The sequence below is a fragment of the Hemiscyllium ocellatum genome, chromosome 46 (genome assembly GCF_020745735.1).
Source record: "Hemiscyllium ocellatum isolate sHemOce1 chromosome 46, sHemOce1.pat.X.cur, whole genome shotgun sequence".
Classification (NCBI taxonomy): Eukaryota; Metazoa; Chordata; class Chondrichthyes; order Orectolobiformes; family Hemiscylliidae; genus Hemiscyllium; species Hemiscyllium ocellatum.
Window position 1 is genome coordinate 12,674,806 of NC_083446.1, and position 23,634 is coordinate 12,698,439.

The following is a 23,634-nucleotide window of genomic DNA, read 5'->3' on the forward strand; positions in this document are numbered from 1 at the left end:
TGTTGTCTTTCCCTTAGGCATCTGTTGACGAAATTGCTGGGGTATCCGTTTTTGGCGAATACATTGTAGAGGTGTTCTTCTTCCTCTTTTTGCAGTTCTGGTGTACTGCAGTGTGTTGTGGCCCTTTTGAACAGCGTCTTGATGCAACTTCTTTTGTGTGTGTTGGGGTGGTTGCTTTCGTAGTTCAGGACTTGGTCTGTGCGTGTGGCTTTCCTGTATACCTTTGTGGTGAATTCTCCATTAGGTGTTCTCTGTACCATCACATCTAGGAATGGGAGTTGGTTGTCCTTTTCTTCCTCTCTAGTGAATCGGATTCCTGTGAGTGTGGTGTTGATGACCCAGTGTGTGTTCTCTATTTCTGTGTTTTTAATGATTACAAAGGTGTCATCCACATATCTGACCCAGAGTTTGGGTTGAATTTGTGGTAAGACTGTTACATAGGACAAACAGGAAGACAGCTAACAATCCGCATCCATGAACACCAACTAGCCACGAAACGACACGACCAGCTATCCTTAGTAGCCACATACGCAGATGACAAGCAACATGAATTCGACTGGGACAACACTACTATTATAGGACAAGCCAAACAGAGAACAGCCAGGGAATTCCTAGAGGCATGGCACTCATCCACAGGTTCAATCAATAAGCACATCGACCTGGACCCAATATACTGGCCACCGCAGCGGACAGCTGGAACTGACAACCGGAAGCGGCAGAGACAAACCACTATAAATGCCGGGGGAAACATCACAGAAGCACTTCACAGGAGGCTCCCAAGCACTGAGGATGTCACCTAGACAGGGGACGAAACATCTGCAACACAAATTCCCAGCTCGGCGAACAGAACCACAACAACGAGCATCCGAGCTACAAATCTTCTCACAAACTTTGTACATTCATTCTTATTGTTAACCTGAAGAGGGGCTGTCACACTGTGGTTTTACACTCCTGCTGTTTAATAAAGATCCGTTTAAATGTGTTCAGTGAGCAGAAAGGAATTTGGATCAGGAAAAAGGTATTAACAACTGAATGAAGTGGTGTACAGAGAGAGGCGAGTGTGTGCTTAAACCCCATGCTGAACAATTTATGCTTGGTTTCTCACACTGAATCTTTGCACCCTTGACTAGACACCAGTAATTTTGATTTGATAAACAGTGTTTAGTGTTTCCTGATGAAGGGCTTTTGCCTGAAACGTCAATTTTCCTGCTCCTCGGATGCTGCCTGACCTGCTGTGCTTTTCCAGCAAAACACTCTAATCTTGATACTCAAGAACCTATTTATCTCTGTCTTAAATATACTCAACGACCTGGCCCCCACAGCCTTCTGTGGCAGTGAATTCCATAGATTCACCACTCTCTGGCTGAAGAAGTTTCTCCTTATCTCTGTTCTAAAGGGTCTTCCCTTTACTCTAAGGCTGTGCCCTTGGTTCCCAGTCTGTCCTACCAACAGAAACATCTCCTTGACATCCGCTCTGTCCAGGCCATTCAGTATGTTTCAATTAGATTCCCCCCTCCCCCCCAATCCTTCTAAACTCCATCGAGTATAGAGCCAGAGTCCTCAAATACTCCTCGTATGTTAAGCTTTTCATTCCTGAGGCCATTCTCACGAAGTCCAGACCCACAGCAATATGGTTGAAATCCAAACCCCTTCTGAGCAATTAGGGATGGGCAATAAATACCGGCCCAGCCAGCACTGCCAACATCCCTGTGAATGAATTAAAAAAAAATGTTGTCATACACATATCAATGAGATCAACTTTTAATGTTCGATATTCAGGCCATGACAAGCATTTCCAAACCCATGACCATCTGGAAGGCACAAGGGCAGCAGATTCACGTGAACAAGTACTCCTTCAAGCTAAACACCATCCTGACTTGAAGATATGTCACTACCCCCTCACCATCACGGTGTCAAAATCCTGGAATTCTCTCCCTTAACAGCACCATGGCCTAACTAAAGCACACGGATTGCACGTGTTCAAGAAGGGAGCTCATTACCACCTTATCGAAGGATGGGCGTCAATGTTGACCAGTCAGCAATGCTCATGTCCATGAGTGAATTAAGTTAAAAGTCAATGGCATTAACGTGGAGATCATTACCTGCCTTATGAAAAAGTCAAACAAGTAATTAACAGCAACTTTAAAAACACTCGAGCCCAGAAGTACAGTGCACATTGAATTAGTAGTCCATCACCTTAAACTTGGCCAAATGATCAGATGCCTGCTGCTGGCCAACCTGTCGCGTGTCTTTACATTCTTGAGAAATTAGAACCGCTATGTGCAACACAGATCCCGACACTGAAGTCAGACCTGCAATATTGGACATGTCCTACCAGTCAGCAAAGACATCTCCATCACATCATGACTGGGATTGGTATGACTCAACCTGAAACATTTCCAGACACGGTTATTTGCACTCAGCGTAAAATGCCACCAGAAAAAGGTTTGAAAACACAACCATTGACATTCTCATGGTTAGAATCACCCTCACCGCCAAACTCATGATGATTCTAATTCCCCAACAGCTGCCAAAATGATTTATTTTCAGCTGATTTGGTGAGGGCAAGTCTCAGGCTGGGTGAGGCAGATGGGACAAGCAGATATCATTGCTTCTGATCTTCACCAAAACAGAGAATGAAACCACCTTGACCACCATCCAGACTGCAAGAGAAGTATAAGAGAGTATGTTATGATCCCAACTGTTGGTAATACTGTACCAGTTCAATTCACGAGTGAAGACTAGCATGATAGATAATTTTTGAGCTTTGTGCTTTGGTGACTGCAGTGGTCAGTCACTCACATAGAAATCTATAAAATTCAAACAGCACTAGACAAGGTAAATGCAGGAGGGATTTCCCCGATGAGCCAGGAACCCAGGACCAGGGGGGCGTGGTCTAAGGTTAGGTACTTAGAGCTGAGGTGAAGAGACATTTTCTCACTCAGAAAATGGTGAGCCTGTGGAAATCCTTTCCACACAAAATAGTTGAGGTTAAAACATTGAATGCTTTCAAAAGGAGTTGGATCTAGTTCTTAGGGCTAAAAGGGTCATGGGGTATGGGAGAATGCAGGAACAGGATACTGAGTTTGATGATCCGCAATGATCATATTGAATGGTGGAACAGGCTGGGAGGGTTCCTCCTCCTCCAACTTTCTATGTTTCTCTATGACAATGGTCTTTCAGAAACGCACACGAATAAATTCCACAAATGGAAAAACAAACAAAAAATGCATACACCAGACACTTTTTGAAAGATCCTTTTCCCGGAAGTGTTCTTCACAGACATTCCATCCCAGGGAAGTATCACTGCCAGAGTAATCCAGAAACTCGGCATCTCCAGCAGCATCTGTGCAGAGAGGACAACCATGTACATTTTGTGCCCAGTGATCCTTTGTCAGACCGGGTAAAGAACTGACAAAGGATCTGAAAGATATCCAAACAGAAATTGCTGGAGAAACTCAACAGGTCTGCTGCAGATTTTCAAACCTCTGGTAGACCCACTGGGCTATGCTGAGCAGATCCAGGCACCACACCAGTATAGGTAGAATACATTGGACTTGAGGGGAGTGCAATGGAGGTTCACCTAGACTTCAAAGATTATGAGGCGAGATTACACAGCTTAGACCTGTTTTCTCTAGAATTTAAAAGGTAAAGCGGGTGATCTGGTCGATGTCTTCAAGATGTTAATGGGAAAAGACAGGGTGATTAAAGATAAACTAACTCCACTGATCGGTAGCTTAAGAACTAGAGGACATAGTCTGAGAATTAGGGCCGGACTGTTCAGGAAAGATGTTAGAAGATGCTTTTATTTCTGACAAGGGGTCGCAGGACATGAAACATTAATCCGTTTTTCTCTCTGTGGATGCTGTCAGGCCTGCTGAGTTTCTCCTGTGCTTTCTGATGAAATTGTCTTTCCTTGTCATCTAGATTATTAAATTGTGTATATATGGTCTTTAACGCAACAAATTTGTCTTAAAATTTTGTGATATACTGCCTGCGAAATTGAAACAATTGACCATGGTCCACATAAATAACAGCTTCTGTAATATTATTGGATACATGGGTTTTAAGCTGCTGCGTAGTCAACGTCAGCTCATAATGACTGGCCCCCACTCTGACCACTCATTCCTCTGCCTCTTGTGAAGTTCCAATGAATCTCCATGTTCAGGCGAAGAACATGACCTCATCTCTGAATCAGGCTCTTTACAGACCAATCACAGCTTTCATGGAATCCCTGCAGTGTTGAGACAGGCCCTTCGGCCACACCGACCCTCCGAAGACCCTCATGCAGACCCATTCCCCTACATTATACTGAGCCCTAACTAACGAACCCAACCTGCACAGCCACGGACACTTATGGGGCAATTTAGCACGGCCAATCCGCCCTAACCTGCACATCCCTGGGCACTATGGGACCATTTAGCACGGCCAATCCACCCTAACCTGCACATCCCTGGGCACTATGGGACCATTTAGCACGGCCAATCCACCCTAACCTGCACATCCCTGGGCACTATGGGACCATTTAGCACGGCCAATCCACCCTAACCTGCACATCCCTGGGCACTATGGGACAATTTAGCACGGCCAATCCACCCTAACCTGCACATCCCTGGGCACTATGGGACAATTTAGCACGACCAATCCACCCTAACCTGCACAGCCCTGGGCACTATGGGACAATTTAGCACGGCCAATCCACCCTAACCTGCACATCTTTGGATTGTGGGAGGAAACCAAAGCACCCGGAGGAAACCAACACAGACACGGGGAGAATGTGCAAACTCCACACAGACAGTCGCCTGAGGCTGGAATCGAACCTGGTTAGCCCTGCTAACCACTGAGCCACTGTGCCACTCCATGTCATATGTTCTTTGAATCATCATGTCTTATCGCTCTGACAGATAATTATCAAGAACATGATGGGGTGAATAACCTCATTCTGAGTGGCTGAAACACTTGGAGCTTATGCAGCACAGATTATACTGTCATTTTATGCCCCCAGGATTCAGTTACATTACTGGCTATAACATTCATTTTATTCTTTCATTTTCAGGCTTCAAACTGATCACAACTCAAACTCTTCTGATTCTGATTAAAGGTCGCGAATGTGAAACATGAACTCTGTCTCAATTTCCATGACTCTGGCTGTGGTACAATTCTCAGAAAGATGGTTGGTCTCATTTGGGCAGCAATAAAGACAGGCATTGGTTCAATTTTCTTGCCAGCTTTTGGCTCATTTGTCACGAGGTATGATTCCTCCTTCGCACGAGCTAAGAGATTGCGAGAGATTCCAGGCTTGAATCCCACACTAGCCCTCGCTCTCCTTTCCTGATGGAGAAGATGGGGGTTAATGGAAATTGGCTTAAAAGTGCAACGAAATTGTCACACTTGGAGAACATAGAAGCTTGTCTATTTTAACTGAATTTATCCTTTTACAACATGGTGGCTGTGGTTAGCACTCCTGCCTCACAGTGCCAGGAACTTTGGTTCAATTCCACTTGAGCAGCTGCCTGCGCAGAAACAGACATTCTCCCTGTCTCTGTGCAGGTTTCCTCCGGGCGCTCGTGCCCTCCCACAGTCCGAAGATGTGCAGGTGAGGAGAATTGGGAAATGCAGGGATAAGGTGAGGGAGGGGGGAGTGCTTGTGTGTGATGCTCTTTGGAGGGTCAGTACATAATCGATGGGTCAAATGGCCTGCTTCCACGCTGTAAGGATGCTACGATTATAATGCTAAAGTGTTCGTTGAAAACACAACAGATGGCAATTTGTGGAACTACTGTGGGTTTGAACTGGGTACCAAGAAACTGCAGCTCATTGCTTCCGTGCAAGTGAAACGTGCTACTTCAATGACTATATTCGGGAGGAATGTTCTAGAATACTCGGACAGAGCTGAACTTTTTTTTTCCCTGGTATCGGTAACTTCTCTGGCAATTCACCTGGAGAGGGGAGACCTTCAGGAGACCCTCCATCTCAGGATTATGGTGAGAACCTGGAAGGGTTAAACAGGTGATGAGCTAAATAGGAATGGCCATGTTCTTCAATCGAGCTTTGTGCAACACAATGGCCCAGAGGAAGAATCGTTCAGGACAGCACGAGGAAAGATAAAGGAAAAACTGGTTTGGAGACAGAATGGGGGGTTGAAGCAAACATTGCCAGCAATAGAACCAGGCTAGAGCAAGATAACAGCTTGGAATCTGGAAATATGACAATTAGTGTCAACAATTATCTTCACTGGCATGGGCATTGAATGGCAATGTTTCCAGCAACACACTGGGCAGCACGGTGGCACAGTGGTTAGCACTGCTGCCTCACAGCGCCAGAGACCTGGGTTCAATTCCTGCCTCAGGCGACTGACTGCGTGGAGTTTGCACATTTTTCCCGTGCCTGCATGGGTTTCCTCCGGGTGCTCCGGTTTCCTCCCATAGTCCAAAGATGTGCGGGCCAGGTGAATTGGCCATGCTAAATTGCCCGTAGTGTTAGGTAAGGGGTAAATGTAGAGGTATGGGTTGGTTGCGCATCGGTGGGTCGGTGTGGACTTGTTGGGCTGAAGGGCCTGTTTCCACACTGTAAGTAATCTAATCTAATTCACAAATGAAACACAATCTGCAGCCATTTGAGAACTCAGGCTTTACTGACATTCTTTTTCTTTGACAACAAATTGGACCACATCAGAACACAGCAAAGGATTAACTCTGTTGCTCTGAATCAATTGTCAAATTTAGACCAGACATAAGCAGAATGGCTCGTTAATGCTCTTGAGAGATATCCACATCTGTATTTATTGATTAAATTCATTTAAAAAAGATTCACCAACTGCTGTGTCATGATTAAGACTTTTGCACCCAGAACATGTTATGCCTCATGATTGATGCCATTATGATCAGCCACTAACTCAAATATTTTTAATCAAATTGTGATGGACCCCTGCCTCAGTAGCAATTTTTCTTCCTGCCCTGGACAGCCCAGAAACAGACCCTTCAATTCAACTCATCCATACATACCCTAAATTAATGTAGTCCCTTTTGCCAGCATTTGGCCCATATCCCTCTAAACCCTTCTTAATCATGTATCCACCCAGATTCCTTTTAAATGCTGTAATTTGTACCAGCCTCCACCACTTTCTCTGGCAGCTCATTCCATACACGCACCGTCCTCTGTGTGAAAAAGTGCCCCTTAGATCCCTTTTAAATCTTTCCCCTCTCACCTTAAACCTATGCCCTCCCGAACCCTGGGAAAAAAAGACCTAAGCTATTTACCCTATCCATGCCCTCCATGATTTTATAAACCTCTATAAGTCACTCCTCAGCCTCCGATGCTCCATAGAAAATAGCCTCTGTCTATTCAGCCTCTCCCTGTAGCTCAAACCCACCAACCCTGGCAACATCCTTGTAAATCTTACATGCACCCTAAAGCTTAACATCTTTCTTACGACAGGGAGTCCAGAATTTAATTCAAAAGACTGTCCAGCTCAGCTGTCAATATACTCATCAACTGAGGATCCACAGACCAGTGGGCTAGAGAGTGCTTCAAATCCTTGCCAGTGAAGATATGTCTCCTCACCTCCATTCTAACAGACTGACCTATTATACAGAGAACATAACTGAAAAGGTGTTGCTGGAAAAGCGCAGCAGGTCAGGCAGCATCCAAGGAGCAGGAGAATCAACGTTTTGGGCATGAGCCCTTCTTCAGGAATCATGATTCCTGAAGAAGGGCTCATGCCCAAAACGTCGATTCTCCTGCTCCTTGGATGCTGCCTGACCTGCTGCGCTTTTCCGGCAACACATTTTCAGCTCTGATCTCCAGCATCTGCAGTCCTCACTTTCTCCTACAGAGAACATAAGCCCAGTTGCAAATACTGCAGCCAGGGGAATCAGCCCCTTAGAGTCAAAGACCTGAAGAAATGTGTGACCATGCACATTCGAATTCCAGGCAGGCTGCTGTTGACTTGCCTGGTGCTGTGTTTTCAATTCGTAACGATTATCAAAAATTGCCTGACACCCCAAATAAATCTGAACTTGATTCCAGATTAAAGGACCATTAACTATTTGCTGTTAAATATTAGCTGAATACAGCCAACTGACTGCTTCTCTTCCTCAATTCTGGAAAAATGACCTGGAAAAGAAAAAGAGGTGAAGTTTCTTGACCCACAATTCAGCAAAAGTTATAAAAATATTCAACAGTCACTCAGCAGATGTGATAGCAGCTTGTTCACACAGGGATTGTAACAAATCCATTTGGCACAGATTAACCCGAAAGAGCGATTGATGGCAGTGTGTGCTTCTAAAGACAGACCGAAGCAGCACTGGAATTGAAATGGAGGGGACGGCAGACAGGCTGCAGAATCAATTTGTATCAGCTTTAGAATTGAGAAAACGGAAAAACTGCCCATTAGACGAGGAAGCTGAGGTGCAGTAGTCTAAGACCAATCCTTTCATAGTAAGGGTGGAAAGACAGCATATCAATAAGACCAAAGCAGCAGAATGTCAAAACTTCCATAGGACTATCTAGAAGATGAATAGGGAAGCTCTTGCCACTGTCCTAGTCAATGGTCACCCCTCAAGCATCAACACAAAAACTCCACTCATTCTGCCCTTGCTGTTTGGGGACGTTTGCCCAGTGGATATACCATTTACCTTCTTTACCGCCTGCTGCACCTGCATGCTTACCTTCAGCGACTGGTGCACCCAGGTCCCACTGCACACTCCCCTCTCCCAATGTACAGCCTGTCAGGTAGTAATCTGCCTTCCTGTTTTTGCTTCCAAAGTGAATGACCTCACATTTATCCTCCATCTTAACAATCTGCAAATTTGAAAAAACAACATTTCATTGGCAGCAAAGTGCTTTGAGCTGGCCCCTGGTGGTGAAAGGCATTATAGAAATGGAAGTCTATACATTGTTGAATCTCAGTCTTCTGGTGTCTGAGTGTAGTCAATGGAGACAGTTGTGATAATCATACTAACTATTTGCATTACAGCGTTACTGTGCTGAATTTCAATAATTCTTTGACAAGTCATTCTGACCAAGATGGTTAACAGGTTAAGAGTGAAAGCAGCCCTCCTGTTCACTGCAGCATTCTCTGTTTACTCCACCTCAATGTCTAGGTAAAGGACAATTCTACGGATAGTCACAGGCCAGATAGTCACACAGCATGGAAACGGACTCTTCAGTGCGACCAGTCCATGTTGAACATAGTCCTAAATTAAACTAGTCCCCCCTGCTTGCTCCTGGCCCATATCCCTCCAGACCTTTCCTACTCATGTACTTATCTAAGTGTCTTTTAAACATCGTAATTGTGCCCACATCCAGCACTTCCTCAGGAAGTTCAATCCACACACAAAGCACTCTCTGTGGAGACAATTTGCCCTTGATTTTTTTTTTAAGTCTCTCTCCTCTTAGCTGAAACATATGCTCCCCCAGTCTTGAAGTCCCCCATCCTGAGGAAAAGACAGCTTCAACAGAAACATAGAAACATAGAAGACAGACCCTTCGAGTCTGGTCTACCATTCATCACGATCATGGCTGATTGCCCAACTCAATAGCCTAGTCTTACTTTCTCCCCCTAACCTTTGACCCCACTCACTCCAAGAGCTATATTTCGCCACCTCTTGAATACATTAAATGTTTTGGCATCAACTACTTCCTGTGGTAATGAATTCCACAGGCTCACCCCTCTTTGGGTGAAGAAATGTCTCCTCATCTCTGGCCTAAATGGTCTACCCCTGAATCCTCAGACTGTGACCCCTGGTTCTGGACACACCCACCATCAGAAACATCCTCCCTGCATTTGTCTGGTCTGGTCCTGTTAGAATTTTATAAGTCCCTATGAGATCCCCCCCTCCACTTGTCCGAACTCCAGTGAAAACACATCCTGACTTTGTCAATCTCTCCTCAGACGTCAGTCCTGCCATCCCCGGGATCAGCCTGATAAACCGTCGCTGTACTCCCTTGAGAACACAAGCACCTTCTCTCAGAAAAGGAGACCAAAACTGTGCACAATGTTCTAGATGTGGCCTCACCAAGGCCCTGTATAACTGCGACAACACATCCCTGCTCCTGTACTCGAAATCTCTCACAGTGAAGGCCAACATACCATTTACCTTCTTTACCACCTGCTGCATCACCTTCAGCGACTGGTGCACAGGGACACCCAGGTCCCACGGCACACTCCCCTCTCCCAATGTACAGCCTGTCAGGTAGTAGTCTGCCTTCCTGTTTTTGCTTCCGAAGTGAATAGCCTCATATTTATCCAACTTATACTGCACCCAGCATTGATGTGCCCACTCACCCAACCCGTCCAGATCATGCTGAAGGATCTCTGCATCTTCATCACTGTTCACCCTCCCACCCAACTCGGTATCATCTGCAAACTTTGAGATGTTAGACTTTGTTCCCTCGTCCAAACCATTAATACATACTGTGAATAGCTGGGCACCCAGCACCGATCCCTGTGCCACCCCACTAGCTATTGCCCATCGATTTGAAAAGGACCCGTTAATTCCAACTCTTTGTTTCCTTTCTGCCAACCAGTTTTCTGACCATTTCAATGCATTTCCCCCAATCCCATGTGTGTTAATCTTGCACAATGATCTCTTATGCAGGACTTTCTCAAAGGTTTTCTGAAACTACAAATATACCACATTGACTGGCTCCTCCTTATCAACACTACTAGTTATAGCTTCATAGAATTCCAACAGATTTGTCAAGCATGGATTTCCCCTTCATAAATCCACACTGACTCTCTCTGATCCTGACACAGCTTTCTAAATGCTGCACTATAAAGTCCTTGATAATGGGCCATTAACCCAACCTACACCCCTCATGATTTTATAAACTTCCGTTAGCTAGAACAAACACAGTTGTTATCTCTGGTTTGTTACTTCTGCCATGTGATAGCAAGGCAAGGAACAGGGAGAGATATCAGCTGAACACATAGCTCAAGGATGGTGCAGGAGGGAAGGTTTCAGGTATATGGGTAATTGGGAGTCATTCTGGGGAAGGTGGGACCTCTACAAACAGGATGAGCCAGAGGGGTACTAATACCCTTGGGGGGGAAATTTGTTGGTGCTATTCAGGTGGATTTAAACTAGCTCAGCAAGGGGATGGGAACCTGTGGTGTGGTTGCAGTTCACAGGAGGATGAGAGTAGGGAGGACATGGATAGGATTCTACGGTCACAGGAGTGTGCTGGCAGCTAGTAAGCAGGTTTGAAGTGTGTCTACTTCAATGCCAGGAGTATCCAGAATAAGGTAGGTGAGCTTGCAGCATGGATAGCTACCTGGGACTTTGATGTTGTGGCCATTTTGGAGACATTGATAGAGCAGGGTCAGGAATGGATGTTGCAGGTTCCAGGTTTAGATCTTAATTAGCATAAGGGAAGGTGGTAAAAGAGGGGGAAGTGTGGCTTTGTTAGTCAAGGACAGTTTAACGGTGGTTGAAAGAACTTTTGATGAGGACTCGTCTACTGAGGTAATATAAGACATAGGAGTGGAAGTAAGGCCATTCAGCCCATCCACTCCACTCTGCCATTCAAACATAGCTGATGGGCATTTCAACTCCAGTTACCCCACTATCCCGTAGCCTTTCATTCCTTGCGAGATCAAGAATTTATCAATCTCTGCCTTGAAGACACCCAACATCCCGGCCTTCACTGCGCTCCGTGGCAATGAATTCCACAGGCCCACCACTCTCTGGCTGAAGAAATGCCTCCTCATTTCTGTTCTAAATTGACCCCCTCTAATTTTAAGGTTGTGCCCATGGATCCTAGTCTCCCTGCCTAACGGAAACACCTTCCCAGCATCCACTCTTTCTGAGCCATGCATTATCTTCTAAGTTTCTAATGGACCTCCCCTCAACCTTCTAAACTCTAATGAATACAATCCCAGGATCCTCAGCTGATCATCATATGTTAGGCCTACCATTCCAGGGATCATCTGTGTGAATCTCCACTGGACACGATCCAGTGCCAGTATGTCCTTCCTGAGGTATGGGGCCCAAAATTGGACACAGTACTCTAAATGGGGTCTCACTCGAGGTTTATAAAGTCTCAGAAGCACGTCGCTGCTTTTATATTCCAATCCTCGAGATAAATGACAACATTACATTTGCTTTTTTAACACGGACTTAACCTGCAAGTCAACCTTTAGAGATCCCTTTGTACTTTGGCTTTATGAATTTTCTAAACATTTAGAAAATAGTTCGTCTCTGTATTCTTTTTTCCGAAGTGCAGGACCTCACATTTGCTCACGTTGAATTTCATCAGCCATTTCCTGGACCACTCTCCTAAACTGTCTAAATCTTTCTGCAGCCTCCTCACCTCCTCAGTACTGCCTGCCTGTCTGCCTAACTTAGTATCATCGGCAAACTTCATTAGAATGCCCCCAGTCCCTTCATCCAGATCATTAATATATAAAGTGAACATCTGTGGCCCTGACACTGAACCCTGCAGGATACCACTTTTTACTAGCTGCCATTCCAAAAAAGAACCTTTTATCCCAACTCTCCGCCTTCTGTCAGACTGCCAATGCTCAATCCATGCCAGTAGCCTCCTGTGAGGCAGCTTATCAAAGGCCTTTTGGAAGTCTAGATAGACAACATCCACGGAGTTTCCCTGGTCTAACCTACTTGTTACTTCGTCAAAGAATTCTAACAGGTTTGTCAGGCAAGACCTCCCCTTACTAAATCCACGCTGACTTGTTCTAATCGGACCCTGCACTTCCAAGAATTTAGAAATCTCACCCTTAATGATGGATTCTAGAATTTTACCAACAACCGAGGTTAGGCCAATTGGCCTAAAATTTTCCATCTTTTGTCTTGATCCTTTCTTGAACAAGGGGGTTACAACAGCGATTATCCAATCACCTGGGACTTTCCCTGACTCCAGTGATTTTTGTAAGATCACAACCAATGCCTCCCTTATTTCTTCAGCCACCTCCCTCAGAGCACTTTCTCCTTTGTCTTGATCTTTAGTCGTTATTGTCTACAGGTTTAGGACTGGAGGATTGCAAACGTTGTGCCCTTGTTCAAATAGGGCAGTAGAGATGACCCAGGAAATTATAGATCAGTAGGCCTTATGTCTGTTGTAGGAAAAGTTTTGGAAAGGATTATAAGAAATAGGAGTTATAATCATCTAGCAAGTAACACTTTGATTAGAGATAGTCAACATAGTTTCGTCAAGGGCAGGTCGTGTCTCACAAATTTCATTGAGTTTTTTGAGAAGGTGATCAAGCATGTAGATGAGGGTAGGGCAGTTGACGTGGTGTACATGGACTTCAGTAAAGCCTTTGATAAGGTTCCACATGGTCAGCTTTTGGAGAAAATTCGGAGGCATGGGATTGAGGGTGATTTAGCAGTTTGGATTAGAAACTGGCTCTCTGTAAGAAGAGAGATGGTTGATGGAAAATATTCAGCCTGGAGTCCAGTTACTAGTGGCATGTTTTGGGACCACTGCTGTTTGTCATTTTTATAAATAACTTGGATGCAGGCATAGGTGGATGGGTCAGTAAGTTTGCAGATGACACTAAAGACAGTAGAGTGATGGATAGTGAAGAAGAATGTTACAGGTTGTAGGGGGAACTTGGATAAACTGCAGAAATGGGCTGAGACGTGGCAAATGGAGTTCAATGCAGATAAATGAGAGGTGATTCACTTTGGGAAGAATAACAGGAAGGCAGAATACTGGGTCAATGGAAAGATTCTTGGTAATGTGGATGTGTAGTGGGATCTTGGTGTCCATGTACATAGATCCCTGAAAGTTGCCACTCAGGTTGATAGTGCTGTTAAGAAGGCATATGGTGTATTAGGTTTTATAAGTAGAGGAATTGAGTTCTGGAGCCATGATGTCATGCTGCAACTGTACAAAACATTAGTGCGGCCGTACTAAGAATATTGTGTACAATTCATGTCGCTCCATTACAGGAAGGATGTGGAAGCATTGGAAAGGGAAAGCATGTGGAAAAGGTGCAGAGGAGATTTACCAGGTGTTGCCTGATCTGAGGGAAGGTCTTATGAGGAAAGACTGAGAACTTGGGCCTGTTGTCATTGGAGAGAAGAAGGCTAAGAGGGGATTTTATAGAGACATACAAAATGATCAGAGGATGAAATAGGGTAGGCAGTGAGAGTCATAGAGATGTACAGCATGGAAACAGACCCTTCGGTACAACCCGTCCATGCCGACCAGATATCCCAACCTAATCTAGTCCCACCTGCCAGCACCCGGCCTATATCCCTCCAAACCCTTCCTATTCATATACCCATCCAAATGCCTTTTACGTGTTGCAATTTACCAGCCTCCACCACTTCCTCTGGCAGCTCATTCCATACACGTACCACCCTCTGTGTGAAAAAGTTGCCCCTTAGGTCTCTTCCATATCTTTCCTCTCTCACCCTAAACCTATGCCCTCTAGTACTGGACTCTCCGACCCCAGGGAAAAGACTTTGCCTATTTACCCTATCCATGCCCCTCATAATTTTGTAAACCTCTATAAGGTCACCCCCTCAGCCTCCAACACTCCAGGGAAAACAGCCCCAGCCTATTCAATCTCTCCCTATAGTTCCAATCCTCCAACCCTGGCAACATCCTTGTAAATCTTTTCTGAACCCTTCCAAGTTTCACAACATCTTTCTGAGAGGAAGGAGACCAGAATTGCACGTTGGCTGTACGAGAGGGCATAGCTGCAAATTGAGAGGAGGTAGATTTAAGACAGATGTCAGAGGCAGGTTCTCTCCTCAGGAAGTGGTAAGGGTGTGGAATGCACTGCCTGTCAATGTAGTTAAGTCAGCCACTTTAGGGGGAGTTAAACAGCTCTTGGATAAGCATACGAATGAAGATGAGATAGTGTAAAGGAATAGGCTTAGATTAGTTCACAGGTCAGCGCAACGTCAAGGGCCAAATGACCTGTTCTGCGCTGTATTATTTTATGTTCTGTAAGGTCACCTCTCAATCTCCTAAACTCCAGTGAAAAAGTCCCAATCTATCCAGCCTTTCTTTATAACTCAAAGCTTCCATACCCAGCAACATCCTGGTAAATCTCTTCTGAACCCACTCTGTCTTAATAATATCCTGCCTATAACAGGGTGACCAGAACTGGACACACTACTCCAGAAGAGGCCTCACCAATGTCCTGCACAACCTCAACATGACGTTCCAACTCCGATACTCAAAAGGTCTGAACAATGAAGATAAGTGAACTAAACATCTTTTTAACCACCCTGTCTACCTGTGACAAAAACTTCAAAGAATTATGTACCTTAACCCCTTGGTCCCTCTGTCCTACAACATTATTCAAGGCCCTACCATGAATTGCATGTGTCCTGTCCCTGTTTGTTGGACCAAAAAGCAATACCTTGCGTTTATTCAGACTGAACTCCATTTGTTATTTTTCAGCCCATACACAAGCTTGTTGGGTACGTTCATTTCATCTCATCTTATTTTCAGCCAATGGAAAAATAACTGAAACACAGGATGGTGATAAAGAACTCAAACCAGCAGATTTGAGTTTCACCTGTATTGATTTTTCCAACATACAGGCTTTGGCGACAATGGTGAGTTCGATATTCAAGTTAGCTCCATATTATGAGGTGGATCTAGGACAACTGGAAAAGCTGGAAGAAAGGTTTGTTGAAGTTATGCTAGAATTTGTACAAGTTAAAAAATTTCAAACTGGTCAAAAATGTTCTCTCTAAAAAGGCAGACTGAGGGTAGTTGTGATTTAGGCTTTAAAGATATGAAATAGTGTGAGGGGTTAGAAAATTAGAAGATAATTCCACTTGTGAATGGACAGGAATAAATAATAGTTAGTCTTAATCTTGAAGTTTTAATACTAGAGTATCGATAGGCTGAGAAACTGGGGAAATCTTTACTTATTACCTGTACAGGACTTTGGTTGTGCCACATTTGGAGTACTGTGTGCAGTTCTGGTCGCCTCACTTTAGGAAAGATGTGGAAGCTTTGGAGAGGGTGCAGAGAAGATTTACCAGGATGTTGCCTGGAATGGAGAATAGGTCGTACGAGGACGGGTTGAGAGTTCTCGGCCTTTTCTCATTGGAACGGCGAAGGATGAGGGGTGACTTGATAGAGGTTTATAAGATGATCAGAGGAATAGATAGAGTAGACAGTCAGAAACTTTTTCCACGGGTACAACAGAGTGTTACAAGGGGACATAAATTTAAGGTGAAGGGTGGAAGGTATGGGGAGATGTCAGGGGTGGGTTCTTTACCCAGAGAGTGGTGGGAGCATGGAATGCGCTGCCCGTGGCAGTGGTAGAGTCAGAATCATTGACGACCTTTAAGCGGCAATTGGATAGGTACATGGATGGGTGCTTAATCTAGGATAGATGTTCGGCACAACATCGTGGGCCGAAGGGCCTGTTCTGTGCTGTATTGTTCTATGTTCTATTATTTGTGAAGCATCTGAATGCTCTCTCTCTGGTACATCTATACTGCTGCATCAGTAAATGAGATGATCAGATGACTCAGATCACCTCAATGAAATTCAGAACCAACTTCTTGAGACAGAAATAAAACCAGAAAATGCTACAAGCACTCACATATCTGGCAACATCTGTTGATTCCAAAACAGGGTTAACGTTTCAGATCTGTTCTTGAATGGAATACGCTTTTGTTGAAAGGTCACAGACTCTAGATTGCTCTTTCCAAAGGTGCAGGAAGATTTGGTGAAAACTCCAGCATTTTCAGTTTGTATTTCACGTTTAAAGAATCTGGTTTTCGATAGCTAGTAAATGTAGGATTCATTACCAGAAGGTTTTAAGACCCGAGTTTCAGCTAGAATCTCACAGATAAAATCCTACCATAAGACTACTCACCAGCAGCAAGTGTGAAGGACCTTCCACAGTATATCATGCTGGAGAGTCCTCTCAGATATTCATGTGTGCAGAACAATCGACTCTGTTTCCCCACCTGTCAATATTCAAAGGTTAAAAATGCAGAGGAAAGCAGTTTTGAAGAGTCATATGGTACTTGAAACATTAACTCTATTCTCACTTATACACTTAATGGTAAGGTCCTCGGGAGTGTTGCTGAACAAAGAGACCTTGGAGTGCAGGTTCATAGCTCCTTGAAAGTGGAGTCGCAGGTAGATAGGATAGTGAGGAAGGCGTTTGGTATGCTTTCTTTTATTGGTCAGAGTATTGAGTACAGGAATTGGGAGGTCATGTTGCAGGTGTACAGGACATTGGTTAGGCCATTGTTGGAATATTGCATGCAATTCTGGTCTCCTTCCTATCAGAAAGATGTTGTGAAACATGAAAGGGTTCAGAAAAGATTTATAAGGATGCTGCCAGAGTTGGAGGATTTGAGCTATAGGGAGAGGCTGAATAGACTGAGGCTGTTTTCCCCGGAGCGTTGGAGACTGAGGGGTGACCTTACAGAGGTTTACAAAATTATGAGGGGCATGGATAGGATAAATAGATAAAGTCGTTTCCCTGGGCTTGGGGAATCCAGAACTTAAAGGGTTTAGGGTGAGAGGGGAAAGATATAAAAGAGACCTAATGGGTAACTTTTTCATGCAGAGGGTGGTACGTGTATGGAATGAGCTGCCAGAGAAAGTGGTAGGGGCTGGTACAATTGCAACATTTAAAAGGCATTTGGATGGGTATATGAATAGGAAGGGTTTGGAGGGATATGGGCCAAGTGCTGGCAGGTGGGACTAGATTGGGTTGGGATATCCAGTCGGCATGGACGGGTTGGACCGAAGGGTCTGTTTCCATGCTGTACATCTCTATGACTCTATGAGATGCTGCCAGACCTGCAGGGCTCTCGATTTGTTAAAAGTTCAGCAGATTTGATCTCCAGTCAGCACACTCTTACACATGAAAATACTAACCTTAAATGTTCTGCACACAGGGAAAGGATACTTTTTATTGCCTATCCCTAATTGTTCAGAGGGTTGTTAAGAGTTAACTACATTGCTGTGGGTCTGGAGTCACACATAGGCCAGACCAGGTTAGGATGGCAGGAGAAAGTGAGGACTGCAGACGTTGGAGATCAGAATCAAAACGTGTGGTGCTGGAAAAGCACAGCCGGTCAGGCAGCATCTGAGGAGCAGGACAGTCGATGTTTTGAGCATAAGCTCTTAATCAGGAATGTGGGGCGGCCCAAGAGGGCTGAGAGTTAATGGGATGGGGTTGGGGCTGGGGTGAAGTAGCTGAGAGTGCGATAGGTAGATGAAGGTGGGGGGTGATGGTGATAGGTCGGAGAAGAGGGTGCAGCAGGTAGATGGGGAGGAAGAGGGATTGGTAGAACAGTTCAAGGGTGGGGGTGCCAAGATGGAGGGTTAGATCTGGAATAAGGTGGGAGGGGGAGGGAGGGGAGATGAGGAAACTGGTGAAATCAACATTGATCCTGTGTGGTTGAAGAGTCCCAAGGCGGAAGATGAGGTGTTCTTCCTTAAGGATAGAATTTGGTGGTGGAGGTGGCCCAGGACGTGCATGTCCTTGGTGGAGTGGGAAGGAGAGGTAAAGTGTTTGGCCACAGGGCAGTGGGGTTGTTCAGTGTGTGTGTCCCAGAGACGTTCTCTGAAAGGTAAGGATGGCAGTTTCCTTTCCCTGAAGGACATGAGTGAACCAGATGGGTTTTTCTGATAATGGTCACATGGTCACCATTTGGCTGTTTTTCAACAGAATTCAAATTCCACCATCTGCTGTGGCAGGATTTGAACCTAGGTCCCCAGAACATTCCCTGCATCTCTGGGTTGACAGTCCAGCGACGTAGGTGTTCTGCCAAGCGGTCACCCAGTCTGCGCTTCATTTCCCCAGTGTAGAGACCATATTGTGAGCAGCAAATGCAGTGAACTAGATTGAGTGAAGTACAGGTAAAGTGCTGCTTCACCTGGAAGGTGTGTTCGGGGCCTGGGATGGTGAGGAAGGAGGAAGTAAACAGGCATGGGTTACACCTTCTGACTTTACAGGACAAGGTGCTGTGGGGCTAAGGGGATGTGTTGGGATTGGAGAAGGATGAGGGTAACCCAGAGGGAACAGTCCCTATGGAAGGCAGTAGGCCTCCGAAATGTCCACTTTCTTCCTCAGCCAAGGATTCTCCAGCAGGGTGGGGTGACAGGGCCCTCACTCCCTCATTCTGGGATTGTCGCCTCCCCCTCCCTCCTCACGTCCCCCAAAGTCCTCGATTCCACACCAAGGGGAAAATGTTCTTTCAGCATCTACCCTGTCATCAATTGCAAACATTCTACGTTTCTATCAGATTTCCTTCCAGTTTTCTAATTGAATTGAATTGAATTGAGGCCTAGTCAGGTCAAGTACTCAATTTCCCCTTACATAACAATCTCCTCATGGGACATAGGACCAGTATTAAGGATCAGGAGAAAGCTGTTTGACCTCTCGAGTCGTCTCCACCATTCAATAAGAACATTGCTGATTGGTTGTGGACTCAGTTCCACCTTCCCAAATTATGCTGATATCCTTTTTGTAGCCAATCATCAATTGATTGCTATCTTAAATAGACACAACAATTCATCATCCAAAACTCAAGGAAAACCACTTCACCTTTCAAATGAACACAAGGACTCTTATGAGTGGCTCTCAAAGGCCATGTGACTTCTCTTGCACATTCAACTGCAATCAAAAGTAACCAATGAGATATTGTTATCTTAAGACTTAATCTGAAAGGGTCAAGAATTTCAGTAACGATGAAGCTTTCGAAAACCTTTGGTTGGCGCGGGGGGGGGGGGGGGAGTTCAAAAATGAGGGGCATATTTTTAAGGTGAGGGGGGAAAGATATAAAAGAGACCTGATGGGCATCTTTTTCACACAGATGGTGGTCTGTACATGGAATTAATTGCCAGAGGAAGTGGCGCATGCAGATACAGTTCGAACAGTTGATAGACATTTGGATAGGTACATGAATAGTAGAGATTTGGAAGGATATGGACCAAAGGGACTAGTATTAGTTCGGAAACTTTGTCGCTATAGGTAAGTTAGACCGAAGGGACTGTTTCCAAGCTGTACGGCCCTTTCACTCACAGCTTTTGTAGTCTGGAACAAGATATATCACAAGGAATTCCAGTGCAACTGACTTTGCTTTGTGGAACAATGATTAATCAAAGTTAACATTTGCAGCCATTTTGTTTGTGACAAAAGCTGGCTGAGGATAGCCATTTGAGGAGAACCATCTGACCACCAGGGTCAGAGTTCTTAGAAACATCCGCTACTTCTCAACAGTATCCAGGACAAAACAGCTCCAGGATTCCTGGCCTGAATCAAGTTGTCAGGAGCCACAAGCTGCAGGGTAAGAAAGGTGATTTCATGCACCCCCAAGAACTGCTCTCTTCAGTCCACCTGTGGGGGCAACCACCAACTATTCAACTCCAGAAACCATCGCAGCTGTTGGATCTGGCTCCAGGTTTTCAATTCCTTCAATTCAGAAAGGGGCAGTCAAGGTCAAGCAAGCCACACCTTCAACAAATAACAGAGACTGATCTCATTTACATCTTAATATGTACATTTTATCGTTAAATACTTTAAATTACTGTATCTCAGTGGAAAACGTGATCAATACTGGTCTCCTTCCTACTGGAAGGATGTTGTGAAACTTGAAAGGGTTCAGAAAATATTAAAAGGATGTTGCCAGGGTTGGAGGATTTGAGGTATAGGGAGAGGTTAAATAGGCTGGAGCTTTTTTCCCTAGAGTGTCGGAGACTGAGAGGTGACCTTAGAGAGGTGTATAAAATCATGAGGGGCATGGATAGGGTAAATAGACAAAGTCTCTTCCCTGGGGTGGGGGAAGTCCAGAACTAGATGGCATAGGTTTAGGGTGTGAGGGGAAAGATATAAAAGAGACCAAAGGGGCAACATTTTCACACAGAGGGTGGTGCGGGTATGGAAATGAGCTGCCAGAGGAAGTGGTGGAGGCTGGTACAACTGCAACATTTAAAAGGCATCTGGATGGATATATGAATAGGAAGGGTTTGGAGGGATATGGGCTGAGTGCTGGCAGATGGGATAAGATTGGGGTTGGGATATCTGGTCTGCGTGGACTGGAAGAAGTGTTAGATGCGAGTACAGTTAACAACATTTAAAAGACATTTGGGTACGTACACAAATAAGAAATGTTTGGAGGGATATAGGCAAGAACTAATTTTAATGTTGTGGTTCTGTTCGCTGAGCTGGGAATTTGTGTTGCAGACGTTTCGTCCCCTGTCTAAGTGACATCCTCAGTGCTTGGGAGCCTCCTGTGAAGCGCTTCTGTGATCTTTCCTCCGGAAAGATGTCACCTAGACAGGGGACGAAACGTCTCCAACACAAATTCCCAGCTCGGCGAACAGAACCACAACAACGAGCACCCGAGCTACAAATCTTCTCACAAACTTTGAACTCATTTAATTTTGGATTATGTTTGGCATGGACTGGTTAGACCGAAGAGTCTGTTGCCGAGCTGTATGATTCTATATGGACTGTGGTAACATATACACAGGGGACCAGGCGCTGTCCAAGGTCAAAGTGGTGACCTGTCCTCTTACCCCAGTATGTACACACGTGTACACACGTGTACACACACATTTCCTGCTTACACTGGAGAGGGGGAGCTGACTGTACTATATTGTCCCATCAAGGCCCATAGGTTACCTGCACTTGTTTTGGAGACAGTGCCTCCTGCTGGCTGAACTGTGTCTGAAGTTCTTGAATTGGAACAAAATTCAGGGGGTGTTCTGCGTCTACAGTCATAGAGATGTATAGCACAGAAACAGACCCTTTGGTCCAATTAGTCCATATCAACCAGATCTTGCCTCTCCTAACTCCTCACACAGTTTGGTATTCTGTTGGTAAGTGTCTGCTCCTTTTTGTTAAACCTGTAATTCTCTCTGTCATGCGCTTCCTGTTCCCAGGGTAACTGATGGTTCAGGATAGCAATGTTTTCCTGCCACCATCACTTTCTTTTTACAACTGCTCTCCCTTATATTCTGCTGTGACACATTCTCACATGCGCCAAGGGCCAACGTATCTGTGCCTTCTTCAAATTCATTTTGCCTTTCTGCACTTCATTACGCAGCCCATCAAGAATACACACATAATCCCCATCACACTCTTCTACAGTCCTCAGGAAAGCTCTGCCCTGCTGCGTACCTATTTCCTCCCTCAGACTGTCCCATCCGTCTTTCCTGTATTGTGCCAATGTCATTGTACACACCTGACCTTCCTTAGGAATGTCTCCACCTGTGTGTAACTGAGATGGTTATTTCTCAGGTCTCTGATCTCCACCACTATGATATCAGTCCTAAACTATTTGCAAAATTAAGGTCCCAGGAGTATCAGATGACTGTAAAAGGGGTCGAGCTCATAAGTGATTTCAAACTCGTTTATTAAGAACAACAGATTAAATATGATATTTGAGTTAAACAGCCAGAAAAAAAGACATACGAACCATGACAGATGAGAACAGTTTTCAGATTCCAGAGGATGAAAGACAATGCAGAATGTTGATCTCTATAGCTGACGGCAGTGTCTCTTCTAATAGTTACTGTGTGAGACAGAATGTGGGAACTGGGTTGAAGCCAACGTGGATCTCTGTGCAATCTCCTTCCAGTCTCTTGGCGGCCAGTTTTAACTCTTACCCATTTTGTTGCTTCATGTATGGATTGTGAAATAATTGTCCTAATATTCTTTGTAATCAATGTATTGTTAGAATCATAGTTATACAGCATGGTTATCTTGTTTCAGGGCTTACAACTGAACGAGGGGACACAGTTTCAGAAAAGGCACAGGCCATAAAGGATGGAGATGAGGAGGAATATCTTCACTTGGAATGGTAATCTTTGCAATTCCCTGCTTCATACGGCTGCACAGACTCATTCATTGAGTATGTGTTCAAGACGGAGATCTTTGGATTTCTACATATTAAAGACATCCAAGGAAATAAGGATAGTGCAGGAAAATGAAGTAGAAAATAATAATCATGTTGAGTGGCACAGCAAGCTTGAAGGGCTGAATGTCCATGCTCGAATCCTATTTCTCGTGTTAATTTCTAATGGATACACTTGATTCTCCAACAATTCTCCTTTCTTTCTCTTAGATAATGGAGGGCCCGCTGTATGGAACATGCAAGTCAGTCAGAATTGTCAGCAACGATTCATCAGCACATGCTGATTAGAGATCTTAATCAGTGAAACCCTTCTGGCACTGAATTGGAAAATTCATACTAAAGATCAATTAAGAGTTGAAGTAAACGTTCATATCATTCTAAAATCATTTCTGATTTTGAATTGTGGGGAAAGATCAGAAGACGGTGACTTTTAAAGGAACATTGCATCTTAGGAAGACAATCATCTGTACCTCCAACAGGGTTTATCATTAGCAGAAACAAAGTCTAATTGTCACAATAAACACAGTTCGGTCCTGAGAGTGATTAATAGCAACAATAATAGTAGAATCCAATCCTTATAATCATTTGTGAACCCTCTCGTGTGTCAACAGATTGGCTAACTGAGTGAATCCCTTCCCACACTGGGAGCAAGTGAATGGTCTCTCTCCAGTGTGAATGCGCTGATGAGTTAGCAACTGGGATGATTGAGCAAATCCCTTCCCACACTCAGAGCAGATGAATGGTCTCTCTCCAGTGTGAACTCGCTGATGTTTCAATAGTACAGATGAATGAGTAAATCCTTTCC

The 23,634-nt window shown here is 44.6% G+C and overlaps 1 long non-coding RNA gene across 2 annotated transcripts; it reads right to left on the reverse strand.

The window, feature by feature from the left end:
- Nucleotides 1–1,745: 1,745 nt before the first annotated feature.
- On the reverse strand, nucleotides 1,746–23,410 carry LOC132836133 (uncharacterized). Of its 2 annotated transcripts, none has more exons than XR_009647333.1 (4): nucleotides 22,392–23,410; nucleotides 16,823–16,916; nucleotides 8,670–8,802; nucleotides 1,746–2,663 (listed from the first exon to the last, which is right to left on the reverse strand). It is a non-coding gene; the product is annotated as an uncharacterized LOC132836133 (long non-coding RNA). The 2 variants fall into 2 exon arrangements; XR_009647334.1 differs by lacking the exon at nucleotides 1,746–2,663 and adding an exon at nucleotides 7,787–8,115.
- Between the last annotated feature and the right edge of the window lie 224 nt (nucleotides 23,411–23,634).